The following is a 14,389-nucleotide window of genomic DNA, read 5'->3' on the forward strand; positions in this document are numbered from 1 at the left end:
AAGTCTACATAGGGACTACCAAACACAGCATTCAAACAGGAATCAAGGAACATGAGAAACATTGCAGACTGGGTCAGCCAGAAAAATCAGCTGAAGCAGAAGATGTTATAAACCACCCTGGGCATAAAATGCTGTTTGAAAACACTGAAATTCTGGACCATGCCAACAACTGTCAGGTCAAAATGCACAGGGAAGCCATGGAAATCCATAAACACCTGGACAATTTCAACAGGAAAGGAGAAACCCTTAAAGTGAACAAAAGTTTGGCTCCCAGTCCTGAAAAATATCCAAGACCCAGCAAGTGCAAATGAAAGCCAGCCAGGGTGGGGGAGATTCCCAGCAGCAGACAATGGATCTTTAAGTCAATGGACACCCCATAGGCCTTGCCATTCAACCACAGCAATACACAGATTAACACGCAAATCACTCCCCCTCAACCAACAATATATAGACCCCACTCTCTTCCATGCCAGCATTCTCTGAAGATGCCAGCCACAGATGCTGGTGAAACGTCAGGAATAAATTCTTCTAGAACACAGCCTCATAGCCCCAAAAACCCACAAAAAACTATGGATGCCAGCCGTGAAATCCTTCGACTTCACAAATTCAAAATCCTTTCAGTATAGAGATGAAGTTGCAGGTCCAGTTTTAACTATGGCCATTAGTGCCCAAAGGCATAGGAAATGGTTTTTTGCGCATGGGGATGAAGTGGCAGATCCAGTTTTGCAATGGGACTATCCTGTGGTGAGGGGAATAGATGAATATAGGGCACCCCTATGAGGATGGGTTGCATAGGGTTGAAGTGTGTGTAGTGAGTCAGGAAACCATTGTCTTCCTTCAATCCATTGCTGAGGGACTGTAGTTTGTGGGTGAATTCCAGTTCTGCTTTTTCTCTTTCCAATCTACCTTCGTAGTTATTTTGTTCAAGGACCGCTGTTCTGAGGTCTGAGATGGAATGCCCAGGGAGGTTGAAATGTTCTGCCACTAATTTTTTTGTAGAGTCATTGCAACCCCCAGCATCACCCCCTCAACCAGCATTACAAGAACATGGGTTTTTTGGGCTATGTGGCCGTGTTCTGGAAGTATTTATTCCTGATGTTCGCTGGCATCTGTGGCTGGCACCTTCAGAGACTGCTGGCATGGAAGTGAGTGGGATATATATACTGTGTGACCCTTGGTTGAGAGGAAGTGGTTTACGTGTTAATCTGTGTGTTGATTGTTGTTGAATAGCAAGGCCTCAGGGTTTTTAATTAGTGATCCTTTGTCTGCTGGGAAACCCCCCCCCCTCACCCTAGCTGGTTTTGAATGGTTTTCTCACTGGTTGCCATGAATTGAAGTCCTTTTGAGGGCAGTTAACAACAACAAAGTCATCCTTTTGGTCTTCTTGTGTGAAAACGACAGAGTGATTCAGGTATGTTTGTGAGGATGAAAGAGCTGCCACTGTCCACAACACTGCAGACTGGATGTAGACAGTTAATTCATGTGGGTGTATTTTCAAAATGGATGGCCAAATGGCATTATTATTACCTGAAACCCAACACCATCAGGTCACTCGATTAACTCCATTTGCGAGTCTGCAGACACTTCCTCTCCATTACATCAAGACAGCAAGACACAGATGGCATGGTTTAAAGAGCAAACCCTTTCCACCCTCCCGACTAACATCTTGCCTGATGAAGTTAATTAAGTAGTTGACGCTCCCTATCCATGGATTCCTTATCCTCAGATTCAACTATCCACAGCTTGAAAATATACTATATATATATACACACACACACACACACACACATATATTCCCAAAAGTAAAGCTTGATTTTGCCATTTTATATAAGGAACATGATTTTACTACACTATTGTATTTAATGGGATACAAGCATCCACAGATTTTGGTATCCATGGGGGATAGGGTTGCCATATCCTGCCGGGGGGCGGGACAATCCCGGTTTGGGAGGGGCCAACCCGGTCCCGGTCCGGTTTGGCGCCCAAACCGGGACGGCCCCGCCCACCGCGGCCACCTCAGGCCCCGCGGCGGCTCCAAGGCCTTGCTGAGGCCTGGGAAGGCTCTCTGCGGTTGGAGCTCCAGCCGCGGAGACGCTCCCTCCCGGGCCCCAGCGAGGCCTTCGAGGCGGCTCAGCGGTCGGAGCTCCGACCGCGGGGTCCTCCAAGGCCTCTGCAAGGCCAGGGAGGAGGAGGAGGCCGCTTCCCACCGCTGCGATCGCCGCGATGAGGAGCGGCCCCTGCCTCTTTCCTGGCCTGGGAGCCTGCTGAGGCTTCCTCCCAGACCGGGAGGAGGAACAGGCCGCTTCCCCTTGCGGCGATCGCCGCGATGAGGAGCAGCCTCTGCCTCTTTCCCGGCCTGGGAGCCGGCCTAGGCTTCCTCTCAGGCCGGGAGGAGGAGGAGGAAGCCTGGCACCGCGGCAATCGCCGCGATGCCAGGCTTTCCCCCGCCCTTCTCGGCCTGGGAGCCGGCCTAGGCTCCCTCCCAGGCCGGGAGGAGGAGGAGGAAGCCTGGCACCGCGGCGATTGCCGCGATGCCAGGCTTCCCCTCGCCCTTCTCGGCCTGGGAGCCGGCCTAGGCTCCCTCCCAGGCCGGGAGGAGGAGGAGGAGGACAAGGTTTAAAAATGTAGGACTTTTTTTTTTTAATTTCCTAGCCAGGAAATTAGAAAAAAAAATGTCCTACATTTTCAAACCTTGTCCTACATTTGTCCCGGTTTCGAGGTCCTCCATTATGGCAACCCTAATGGGGGATCCTGGAACCAAACCCCAGTGGATATCAAAGGACCATTGTATAATAAATGTTTACATATAGTTGGGCACCCCCTTTTTGGATGACAATGCGATAGTGTAGTAGTTTGAGGTTGGACTAGGACTCCAGGAGACAGTGGTTTGAGGGTTGGATTAGGACTCTGTATGATCACAGTTCAAATCCTCGCTCAGCCATGGAAACCCACTGGGTAACCTTGGGTGAGTCACACTCTCTCAGCCTTGGAAGAAGGCAAAGGCAACCCCATCTGAAGAAATCTTGCCAAGAAAATGCTGTGATAGGTTCACCTTTGGTGAAGTCAGAAATGGTGTAAAGGCACACAACAACAGGAACAAATAGAATTCAAAGACATAGCCATCTTAGTCTCGGAAAACAGTAAGCAAAGGGATCATGTAGCACCTTTGAGACTAACTGAAACAACAAGTAGCTTGAATGTTGGCCCAGAATTTCAGCAGATCAGGGTTCGAATTTCTGCTAGGCTGTGAAAATTCAATGAGTGACCTTGGGGAAAGCATATTCTCTGGAGGAAGGCAATGGTAAACCTCCTCTGAATTTATTTTGCCAAGAAAAGCCTGTGATATGGTATCAGTTGCAAGCAAATATAAACAAGAAACATAGAAATTATTAAAAATAAAAGATTTTAGATGAAAAAAATAAAGCATTTTAGATTTTTCCTGATAACCAACACAACTGTCCCTGTTGTCCTCCTCCCCCATGTTTTGGTGGGGGTCTTCGAGTGTACATACAGTGTACTTATGATTTGTGAGTAGCTACGCCCCCCTCTGCCTCCACGGCGGACTCCGCAGCCAAGCCGCGCTTCTGCCGGGCGGTCTCCTCCCGGGGTGTCGGAGGTGCGCATCTGCGCACCGCCCCGGGAGAGCCGTCCACGGACTGTAGAGCCACCGCTGCGGGACTCTTTTTTTTGGCTGTTTGGCGTTTGCGGTAGCCGGGAGTGGGCCTTTAAGACTTCTGGGGGGAAGCCAGGGAGAGAGAGCTCGCCAGGTGAGAGCGGCGAGCTCAAAAGCCGGATGCCCGGACCTTCCTGACACGCCCCCCTCTGCCTCCACGCCGGACTCCGCAGCCAAGCCGCGCTTCTGCCGGGTGGTCTCCTCCCGGGGTGTCGGAGGTGCGCATCTGCGCACCGCCCCGGGAGAGCCGTCCACGGACTGTAGAGCCACCGCTGCGGGACTCTTTTTTTTGGCTGTTTGGCGTTTGCGGTAGCCGGGAGTGGGCCTTTAAGACTTCTGGGGGGAAGCCAGGGAGAGAGAGCTCGCCAGGTGAGAGCGGCGAGCTCAAAAGCCGGACGCCCGGACCTTCCTGACACGCCCCCCTCTGCCTCCACGCCGGACTCCGCAGCCAAGCCGCGCTTCTGCCGGGCGGTCTCCTCCCGGGGTGTCGGAGGTGCGCATCTGCGTACCGCCCCGGGAGAGCCGTCCACGGACTGTAGAGCCACCGCTGCGGGACTCCGCAGCTGCGCAGCTGCGCAGTTTTTACGGGGCTAGGGAGGTTGTGGGTTAGCTTGGGCAGAGGATGCCTGCAGTGGCTAACCTCTGCCCCTTATTTGTTGGTGTAGGGTGGGTGGGGGGAGGTCATGGACGCGGGGGATGCATGGGCTGGGGAGGAAGGGGACAACATCACTCTGAGCAGAGCTCCTATTGAGGTTGTGTGGGGCAGGGGGAGGTATGGCGGTGGGAGGAGGGACTTGCGTTCCAGGGGAAGGCGAGATCGATGCCTCATATCCATCTCTCCTTCCGGTCCCCCTCCCAACCTAAGGGACCTGAGGGTCGCTCCAACCGTGCCACAAACCCTGTTGCTGCTCCTGTGCAACGCCAGATCAATTAACAACAAGACCCACATCCTCCACGACCTGTTGGAGGACCGAAGTTGTGATCTGGCTTGCATTACCGAGACCTGGCTGGGGCCTGAAGGGGATGCTGTGTGGGCTCAGGCCCTGCCTGCCGGGTTCTCGGTGAAGGACCAGCCCAGGTTAGGTGGGCAGGGGGTGTGTGTGGCCTTGATACATAGGAACACCGTGTCCCTCACTAGGAACCACATCAGACAGACGTCCTATATCGAGTGTATTTACCTGACCCTAAAAGCTAGGGACAGTCTAGGGATTCTGTTGGTGTATCGGCCACCCCGTGCGCTAACGGACTCTCTTAACGAGCTGACACAGCTGGTCGCTGAACTGATGCTGGAGACGCCCAGGCTTCTTGTCCTGGGCGACTTCAACATCTCCCTCACGGCCAGCTACGTTCCACCCGGTGCGGCTCGCGAATTCATGGATACCATGGCTGCCATGGGCCTGTCCCAGCTAATTCAGGGTCCTACGCATTGTGCGGGTAATACTCTCGATTTGGTCTTCTGTTCTGATGTGGAAAATCCGTGGGTGGAAATATCTGATATTTCCCCCTTGCCATGGACGGATCATTTCCTGGTTGAGGTGAAAATCAAGGTCTCTACCCAGATCCCTCCCGGGGGTGGTGGACCTATTAGGATGGTCCACCCTCGAAGGCTAATGGAACCTGACCAGTTCCAGGCAGCCCTAGAGGGACACATGGTTGGAAGTGACGGCGATTCTGTTGACGCCCTGACTGGTATCTGGAATACCGGTCTCTCGAGGGCTATACACAGTATCGCTCCCAAGCGCCCTCTCAGACCCGCTTCCAAACGTAAGCCCTGGTATACGGAAGATCTCCGGGCGAGGAAGCGGGAACTGCGACGGCTAGAGTACCGTTGGCGGAAACACCTTCGCTTAGACGACAAGACTCTCCTAGCCCAACTGTTAGAGGACTACGGAGAGGCGATACGAGCAGCAAAGAATTCGTTCTATGGTGCTCGTATCGCGTCCGCGGAGTCGCGTCCAGCAGAGTTGTTCAGGGTGGTTAGGGAGCTTACTCAGCTCCCTCCTACCCTGAACCAGATCCTTGAACCTTCTAAGGCCTGCTGTGACTTATTTAATGACTTCTTCGTGGATAAAACTTCTCGGATAAGCGAAGGTCTTAACGCCGACATTCAGGCAGAACCTAGCGTAGAGGACTTAGTTAAGCTGGATCGGTTTGAGTTGGTAAGTATCGAGGATGTGGACAAGATCCTCGGAAGTGTTCGGAAGACAACCTGCTCTCTCGATCCCTGTCCCTCGTGGCTAGCAGCCCGGGGGGACCGGCTGTAACTTCATTGTTACGCCGGATAATTAATACATCTCTGAGGGAAGGGCAATTTCCATCTGTTCTTAAATTGGCCCTAGTAAAACCTTTATTAAAAAAGCCCTCCCTCGACCCCCTGGTGTATAATAATTATCGGCCAGTTTCACTGCTGCCATTTTTGGGGAAGGTGATCGAGAGGGCGGTTGCAATCCAGCTTCAGGGGGTCTTGGATGAAACGGATTATCTGGACCCATTTCAAACTGGCTTTCGGGCGGGTTATGGGGTTGAGTCAGCCATGGTCGCCTTGGTCGATGATCTCCGTCTGGGCATCGACAGGGGAAGCGTGTCCCTGTTGGTGCTCTTGGACATCTCAGCGGCTTTCGATACCATAGACCATGGTATCCTTCTGGGGCGCCTGGCAGAGGTGGGAATCGGGGGCACTGCGCTCCAGTGGTTCCGGTCCTACCTCTCCGGGAGGTCCCAGATGGTGCAGCTGGGAGACGTGTGCTCTGATGAGAGGGCCCTTAAAACTGGGGTCCCTCAAGGAGCCATTCTGTCTCCCATGCTATTTAACATCTACATGAAACTGCTGGGAGAGATCATCCGGAGACATGGGGCGCGGGGTTATCAGTACGCTGATGACACCCAGATTATTTTCTCTATGTCTCCGACTGATGCAGTGACTGAGGATGGCGTCTCTCCTCTCGTGGCCTGTCTGGAGTCAGTAATGGGCTGGATGAGGGAAAACCGACTCAAGCTGAATCCAGAGAAAACGGAGGTACTCGTGATAGGTTCCCCTGGTCCAGGAATGACGGTGGTTCCACCTGTCCTAAACAGGGTCACGCTCTCTGTGAAGGACTCCGTGCGCAGTCTGGGGGTGCTTCTTGACTTGTCCCTTCACCTGACTGCTCAGGTGAATGCGACGGTCAAGAGCACCTGTTATCAGCTTCGGCTTATTCGCCAGCTGCGCCCATACCTGGCCCAGAGGGACCTTGAAACTGTGGTACATGCCCTGGTAACCTCGAGACTGGATTTCTGCAATGGACTCTACATGGGACAGCCCTTATACCAAACCCGGAAGCTTCAAATGGTGCAGAACATGGCAGCTAGGCTGGTCACTGGCACGTCCAGGGACAGCCATATAACACCGGTTTTAAAAAACCTCCATTGGCTGCCCATTCGCTTCCGGGCGCAATATAAGGTGTTGGTGATGACCTATAAAGTCCTAAATGGCTTGGGCCCAGGATACCTGAAGGACCGCCTCTCCCCGTACATTCCGCCTCGCACCCTCAGAACATCTGGGCAGCAACTACTTAGGGTTCCCGGGGCGAGATTATCCTCCACCTCTAGGAGGTCTTTTTCCATCGCCGCCCCGGCCCTTTGGAATACGCTGCCCATAGAGCTCCGCTCAGTTACCTCCCTGGCCCAATTCAAACGGGATTTGAAAACCTACCTGTTTCAAATAGCATTCCCCGATTAAGTCCCTATAGGCCCCCCCGCCGCACAGCCCGCACAGGCAATGGATTGGCTAACCCGGGGGCTTTTGTTTTTGTTTTTTGTTTTGTTTTGTTTTTGTCTATTGTGTGATTTATGTAATTTTTGGTATGCTTTTAACTTGAATATTGTGTATTTTAACTGCTGTAAACCGCCCTGATCTTACGGAAGGGCGGTATACAAATAAAATGTTTATTTATTTATTATTTATAAAATATCTGATCCACCCCTCATACTGAAAGATTCCATATTTTTTTACTGGAAGAGAAATATGGTATAATCAAAATGACAACACTCTTTGCCTAACAGTAAGGTGATGAATTTAACACTGCAAAGGAGAACAGAACCAATGGTGAACGTGGAGTCTGTTTAATAATGTATTTACAGGTTCCATGCCCCCACTGACTTGTGCTGGCCACCAGTAGCCAGTGGATTCCCAACCAGTTGGGTGGCAAGTCTGCTCTAGCTTTTAATCTAAATTTTAAAGGAACTATATCAAAGGCTCTGCATCTGTTTTGGAAATAAGATTCCACATTTTGGACAGATCCTCAAAATTTCAGACTGTTAATAATAATAGATCCATCACTCCACTGACAAGGAATCAAGCAGTCTCTGCTGCTAGCTATAGGACAACCCAACCTCAGCTTTTCTGGCTAGGGATCTGTTGTTGATGTCAGTCAAACCTCTGTAGGGAAGATGTTTCAAAGCTGGGAGCCACCATATGAAAGGACCTGTCTTTTATAAATTTATTGTACAACTTATTTACTAACTTCTAGTAGTAAAGAGCCAGCATGGTGTAGTGATTTGAGTGTTGGACTGCGACTCTGGAGACCAGGTTCGATTCCCCACTCTGCCATGAAACCCACTGGATGACTTTGGGCATATCACACTCTCTCAACCTCAGAGGACAGCAATGGCAATTACTTGGAGGCACGCAAAAACAACAATTCCCAGAACGTCCAAGACATCATGCTGATATGGTCAAAAAGCAACTCATAAAAAAGAGTTCAGAAATTAAAAAGATAAGGGAAAGAGAACTACATGAATTGCAAAATCAACTTCAGATAAAAGAGAAGGAATATTCTAAAAATAGAGATGATAGAAATCTTACTCTGGAATTGAATATAATTAAGAAACAAATCTCCATCTTACTGACAGAAGAAACAAACAAAAAGATTAAATACAATAAGCAAAAATTTTTTCACTCTGCTAATAAACCAGGTAAATTCTTAGCGCATAGGCTGAGAAAAGAAATACATAGGAAACAAATAACTAAGATAAAACATGGTGGCAACATCTTTTCTAAGCAAAAAGAGATTGAAAAGATATTCATAAATTACTATTCAAGTTTATTCAAGGAAGATAATATTTCTGAAGATCTAATTACACGTTACCTGAATGATAAGAACTTTTTAAAGATCTCATCGGAACATCGTGATCTGCTGAATAAAGAAATTACAACACAGGAGATACAAGCCGCGATTTTGGCTGCTAAATCAGGAAAAGCAGCTGGTCCGGATGGCTTCCCAATCGAATATTATAAAACCTTTATAGACAAGATTGTTATCCCCTTGAAATTAGTCATGAACAATGTATCCCATGGTGACATCCCACGAACTTGGCTTGAATCTTTTACATCTTTAATCCCAAAGACAGAGGATGAAACACCTGAACCTAAAAGCTTTCGCCCTATCGCTCTACTTAACGCGGATTATAAAATCTTTGCCGCTGTTCTAGCCAACAGACTTAAATTCATACTTAAAGAATATATCCATCTTGACCAAGTCGGCTTTTTACCAGGAAGAAGGTTAAGAGATAATGTTCGACATGTTTTAAACCTTATAGACTATCATGGTAAAAGCTGTGATAGAATATTGGCTTTATTATTTGTTGATTATGAAAAAGCCTTTGATAGAATCAATTGGAAATTCATAAAGGAAACTTGTAAGAAGGTCGGTTTGGGAAGGAACTTTGGTAGCTGGCTAGATCGGATATATCAGAAGCAATCAGCCAATTTAATTATCAATGGTGAAAGGTCTAAAACAATACATATTTTCAAGGGTACTAGGCAAGGTTGCCCTCTATCACCTTTGTTATTTATTTTGGTTTTGGAGCTTTTAAATATAGAAATCCGTAACAACAATGAAATACATGGCGTTAGATTAAGAGGGGATACGATGAAACTCAAAGCCTATGCTGATGACGTCATGTTATCACTTTCCAAACCCTTGCAGGACATTGAAAGAACAAATAGATTGTTTAAACAATTTGGTAATGTCTCTGGACTTGTAGTTAATAGAGATAAGACTGTTTGGCTGACTATTAATTTGGATAAGACGGATAGAGAAGATCTATCCAGACGTTCTGGTTATAAATTAACAGACAAGGTAAAATACCTGGGTGTTTGGCTTACTAATAAAAACTCAGAACTATTTAAAAATAATTATGTTAAACTCTGGCAAAATGTCAAAAAAGATCTGAACAAATGGTGTAAGTTAGGACTTTCCTGGTTGGGTAGGATCGCAACGATTAAAATGTCCGTACTTCCCAAAATTATTTTTTTGTTTCAAACGATCCCTATCTTAGAAAATGACCGACCCTTTAAAGACTGGAACAAGGATATCAGCCGTTTTGTTTGGGCCGGTAAAAAACCCAGGGTCAGATTCAAAATTTTATGTGATAAACCGACTCGGGGTGGTTTAGGTCTTCCTGATTTGAAAACATATTTCTACGCCTGTGCTTTCGACTGGATGGTCGATTGGTTTAATTTGCAAAACAAACAGCTTTTGAATTTAGAACTATCTGATACGGTGTTTGGGATTCATGCCTTTCTATTTTATAATAAATTAGTCGCCAACAAAGAATTTACAAACCATACAATTAGAAAGGCATTGTTTCGTGTATGGAATAAGTTCAAGCTGATGTTGTACCCGAAATTGCCTCTTTGGACCTCAATTAATGAGGCCTTTCATAGAAACGATGTAACTTGTAAGAACAGATGGGTAACTTATCAGGACTTAGTTTTAATAGACAAAAAAACTAATAAGATAACTATGAAAGCGCAGGATGAATTGGAAACAGAGGGTTATAATCTTAGTTGGTTCTTATATCGTCAGATTAGAGAGAGATTTTTATGTGATTTGAAATCCTTTAACATCTACACAACATACTCGACTGTGGATAAAATAATTCTGGGGGTAAATAAGAAAAAGATTTCTAAGTTTTATAATCTCTTACTGGATCTAGAAATGCATGAGGAAACCATAAAACCCTGTATGATCAAATGGGCACAGGAACTGGAGGAAGTATTACTATTATCGCAATGGGAAAAAAATTGGAATGTTAGGCTTAAGTATACCACCTGTATAGCCCTAAAAGAAAACTACCATAAAATGCAAAATAGATGGCATCTCACTCTTATGAAACTTTGTAAAATATATAAAGACCAGAGCCCAATGTGTTGGAAATGTGGCAACTGCCCGGGTTCTTATTTTCATATGTGGTGGAACTGTAAAATGGTTAATAAGTATTGGAAACAGATTTATGGTAAGATGAAGCTAATTGTCAAAAAAGATTTTGGTTTTGATCCTAAACTTTTCCTCCTAAATATGATTGCAGATAATAGTCTCGAGGCCAAACATGGCAAACTCTTCTTTTATATGATCTCTGCTGCACGCATAACTCTCGCAACATATTGGAAAGGGGAAGCAATACCCTCTTGGAAGGAATGGATAATGAAAGTCATGGACTACATGGAATTGGACAAGCTAACATGCTATATTGAGAATTTAAACTGGAATAAAGAAAAAATGGTTTGGCTCCCTTTGGTTGATTTTTTAAATTCAGGGAAACTGATTTAGATCTAAATATACTGCTCACAATCTTTTCATATTGTAGTTAAATAACTTTTATTGGTAATTCAAGAAAAATACATAAGATATTAATTTATACATCATATCTATATTGGTAAATTGGTAAACGCAAGTGTGGTATGATATATTTGGTGATTTTCTTTTGTATCAAAGTACAGCTTGGCTATGTCACGTTCTAGATCACTCCGCAGGAAGTCAATGTGGTGTGCTTGTGACTTTGTAAATAATTGTTTTATGTTTAATGTTGTTTCGTCCATGTATTGCATTATGTATTATGTACTCTGTGGATATTTGAATGTATGAATGTGGATTGTTGATGTGTTTATGTATTTTATATTTGTTTTGGTGGAAATTAATAAAATATATATTAAAAAAAAAAGCAACTTTCCCACGTTGATTCATAGAATCATAGGCGTTTATCAGACGGGGTCTTTGCAGCTCAGATCTGGGGCATTTGCGGATTGGGCCATTCGCATTCATGTGATAACGAGATTGTTTTTTCATACCTGGTTGCCCTTCTGTTGCCCTTCTGAACTGGGGGGGAATCGAATCAAAGGAAGTCATGTGATGCAGATTCAGGCAAAGAGGAGTGAGTGCAAATTGTATTTCCACACTGGTGCAGACCATGGGAGATTCAACAATTCGAATTGGGACCCTTGCACATGCCCAATGGGGCCCTGAAGGCATCCTGAACCTTTGCACTTCTGGGGATAAGAAGGGAGCGTGGCTCCGCTTTCATGCGAATGCTAGCCTCACCTGAATGACAGCTCCCCCTTTTTTCTTCCTCCCTTCTAGTTTCCCATCCCTGGCAGCCAAATTCAAAGGATCCTCCGTGTCAGAGCCCTGATCCAATTCATCGACATCTACATCTATCCCAGTGGTCCCCGAACTGTGCCCTTTAAAGGATCCTGGACATCAGCTCCCAGAAGCCTCAGCCATGTTGGCCAATAGCCTGGGATTCTGGGAGCTGAAGTCCAAAAGCCCTTAAAGAGCTATATCTATATCTATATATATCTACATCCATCCTCCTGTCATTCAGTTGACTTCTCTTAGGTTGCATCCACAATGGGGAGATAATCCAGTTTAACTCCAGTTTAACTGGCTTGGCTCAGTGCTACGGAATTCTGAGAACTGTAGTGTCCAGAGACATTGAGCCGTCTCTGCCAGAGAGCTCTGGTGTATATGTGTATATAAATGTGTGTGTCTGTCTGTCTATCTGTCTGTCTGTCTGTATGTATGTATGTATGGGGTCGTTCCCACTCGCTTATACACCGGTTTACAAATCAAATCCAAGGTGTATCGTTCCCACTCAATCCCGAATTAACTCTAGAACAGTTCTAGATTAACCCGCAATTGTTCCCACTGCGATTCAAATCTGATTCCAATCGTAACGTTTAACCCGGATCAGAAGCCTATAAACCGGCGCAAAAAAATAGTAGGTTTTACTCCGGGTTATCCCTCGATCCGAGATAGGAATCGCAGTATTTAAATGGGAACGTTTCGGCGTCTGATTCGGGCTCCACAGGATGGGAGGAGCAGCGCTGAAGGAGTTGGCCTGTGGGTGTCACCCTCTTTGGTCTCTTTCTGCATCGCCAGCACCATTTTCTTCCATTCGCATAATAGCCTTTCCTCCGGTGGATTGCAACCTCCCCTCTGCTCCTCATTCATATCCTTTTTTTCTTTTTCACCTCTGCCTGAGTACCAGATGGACTTTGGAGGACATGCCTGCTTGATTGCCCCCCAGACAGCACAGAGATCAACGGGGCAGACAAAGTGAATTTGGGGAATCGAGGCTCTTTCCAGAGGAACCATGGGATGGTTTTTGCAGGACATCCCTGCTTCATCGCTCCCAAGACAGCCCAGGGAGCAATCTTCCCCAAAGATTCTCTCCCCAAATGAAGCCTCTGCCTTCTCCACCTTGCTCTGATTTGGCAAAAACACAGGCACACACACTATATAGATAGATAGGTAGGTAGGTGTGTGTGTGTGTGTGTGTATGTGTATTTATACACACACATGTTTATATATGAATGCTCACACACACATGCATACACACACACACACACACACACACACACACAAACATAGGTATATACACACATACATATTTGTATGTTTGTGTGGACGCACATATATATATATATATATATATATATACACACACACATATGAATGTATATTTGTGTGTGTGTGTGTGTGTGTGTGTGTATTTCTAAAGTAAATTATAAAGTAACAACTTTTTTAATTTACGGGGAAAGAAACCTCTGTAGTTCAAAACCCACTGTAGAAATAATACAGTTTGAGACCCCTTAACCTGCTGTGGCTCAATACTAAGGAATTATGGGAACTGTTATGTTTGTGAGACATTTATCCTCCTCTGCCAGAGAGTGCTGGTGCCATAATAAACTACCATTCCCAGGATTCCCTAGCACTGAGTTATGGCAGTTAATATGGGGAGACACAGAAGAGGACGAATAAGCGCCTCCTGATTGGCTCTTTTAAATAAAAACGCGAAATTTATAATGAATTAAAAATGGCCAGGTAGTGGAGACACAGGTACAGGCGACATCGGTGTATGTTACTCCGAATTAATGTAACGTCATGATGACGTCGCTTTGATTGACAGCCGAAACAAGTGAATGTGAACGAAAAAGTAATGAAACCGGTTTAAATATACACCGATTCATCCTTGAATGGGGACGAAACAGGGTCATTACAGCGAATTAAAATAAAACGTTACGTAAATGGGAACGATACAAATAAAGCGATTTGAAAAGCGGGATAACACTCGCTTTATTTTGAATCGCTTTAAAACGAACCGCTGTATTTAAATTCGTTTTAAATCGCAAGTGGGAACGCCCCCTTTGTCTCCCATCAGATTCTATGAATGTGACCTGGAGATAAGCATCATCTTGAAGCACTTGCAATGAACTAGACATAAGGAAACAACAATGGAATGGGTGGAGACATGAAGAGGTAGGCAAATAATATAGGATTCAATTACACATACTTTACTTTCTTTATAATAAGGTATAGATTAATGTGTCTATAAAGGTGGCCACTGGGCAAATCACATGCTCTCAGTCTCAGAGGAAGGCAAAGGCAACCTCTC

This window comes from Sceloporus occidentalis, unplaced genomic scaffold, assembly GCF_023333645.1.
Source record: "Sceloporus occidentalis isolate IW3139 unplaced genomic scaffold, rSceOcc1.0.p SCAF_4, whole genome shotgun sequence".
NCBI lineage: Eukaryota > Metazoa > Chordata > Lepidosauria > Squamata > Phrynosomatidae > Sceloporus > Sceloporus occidentalis.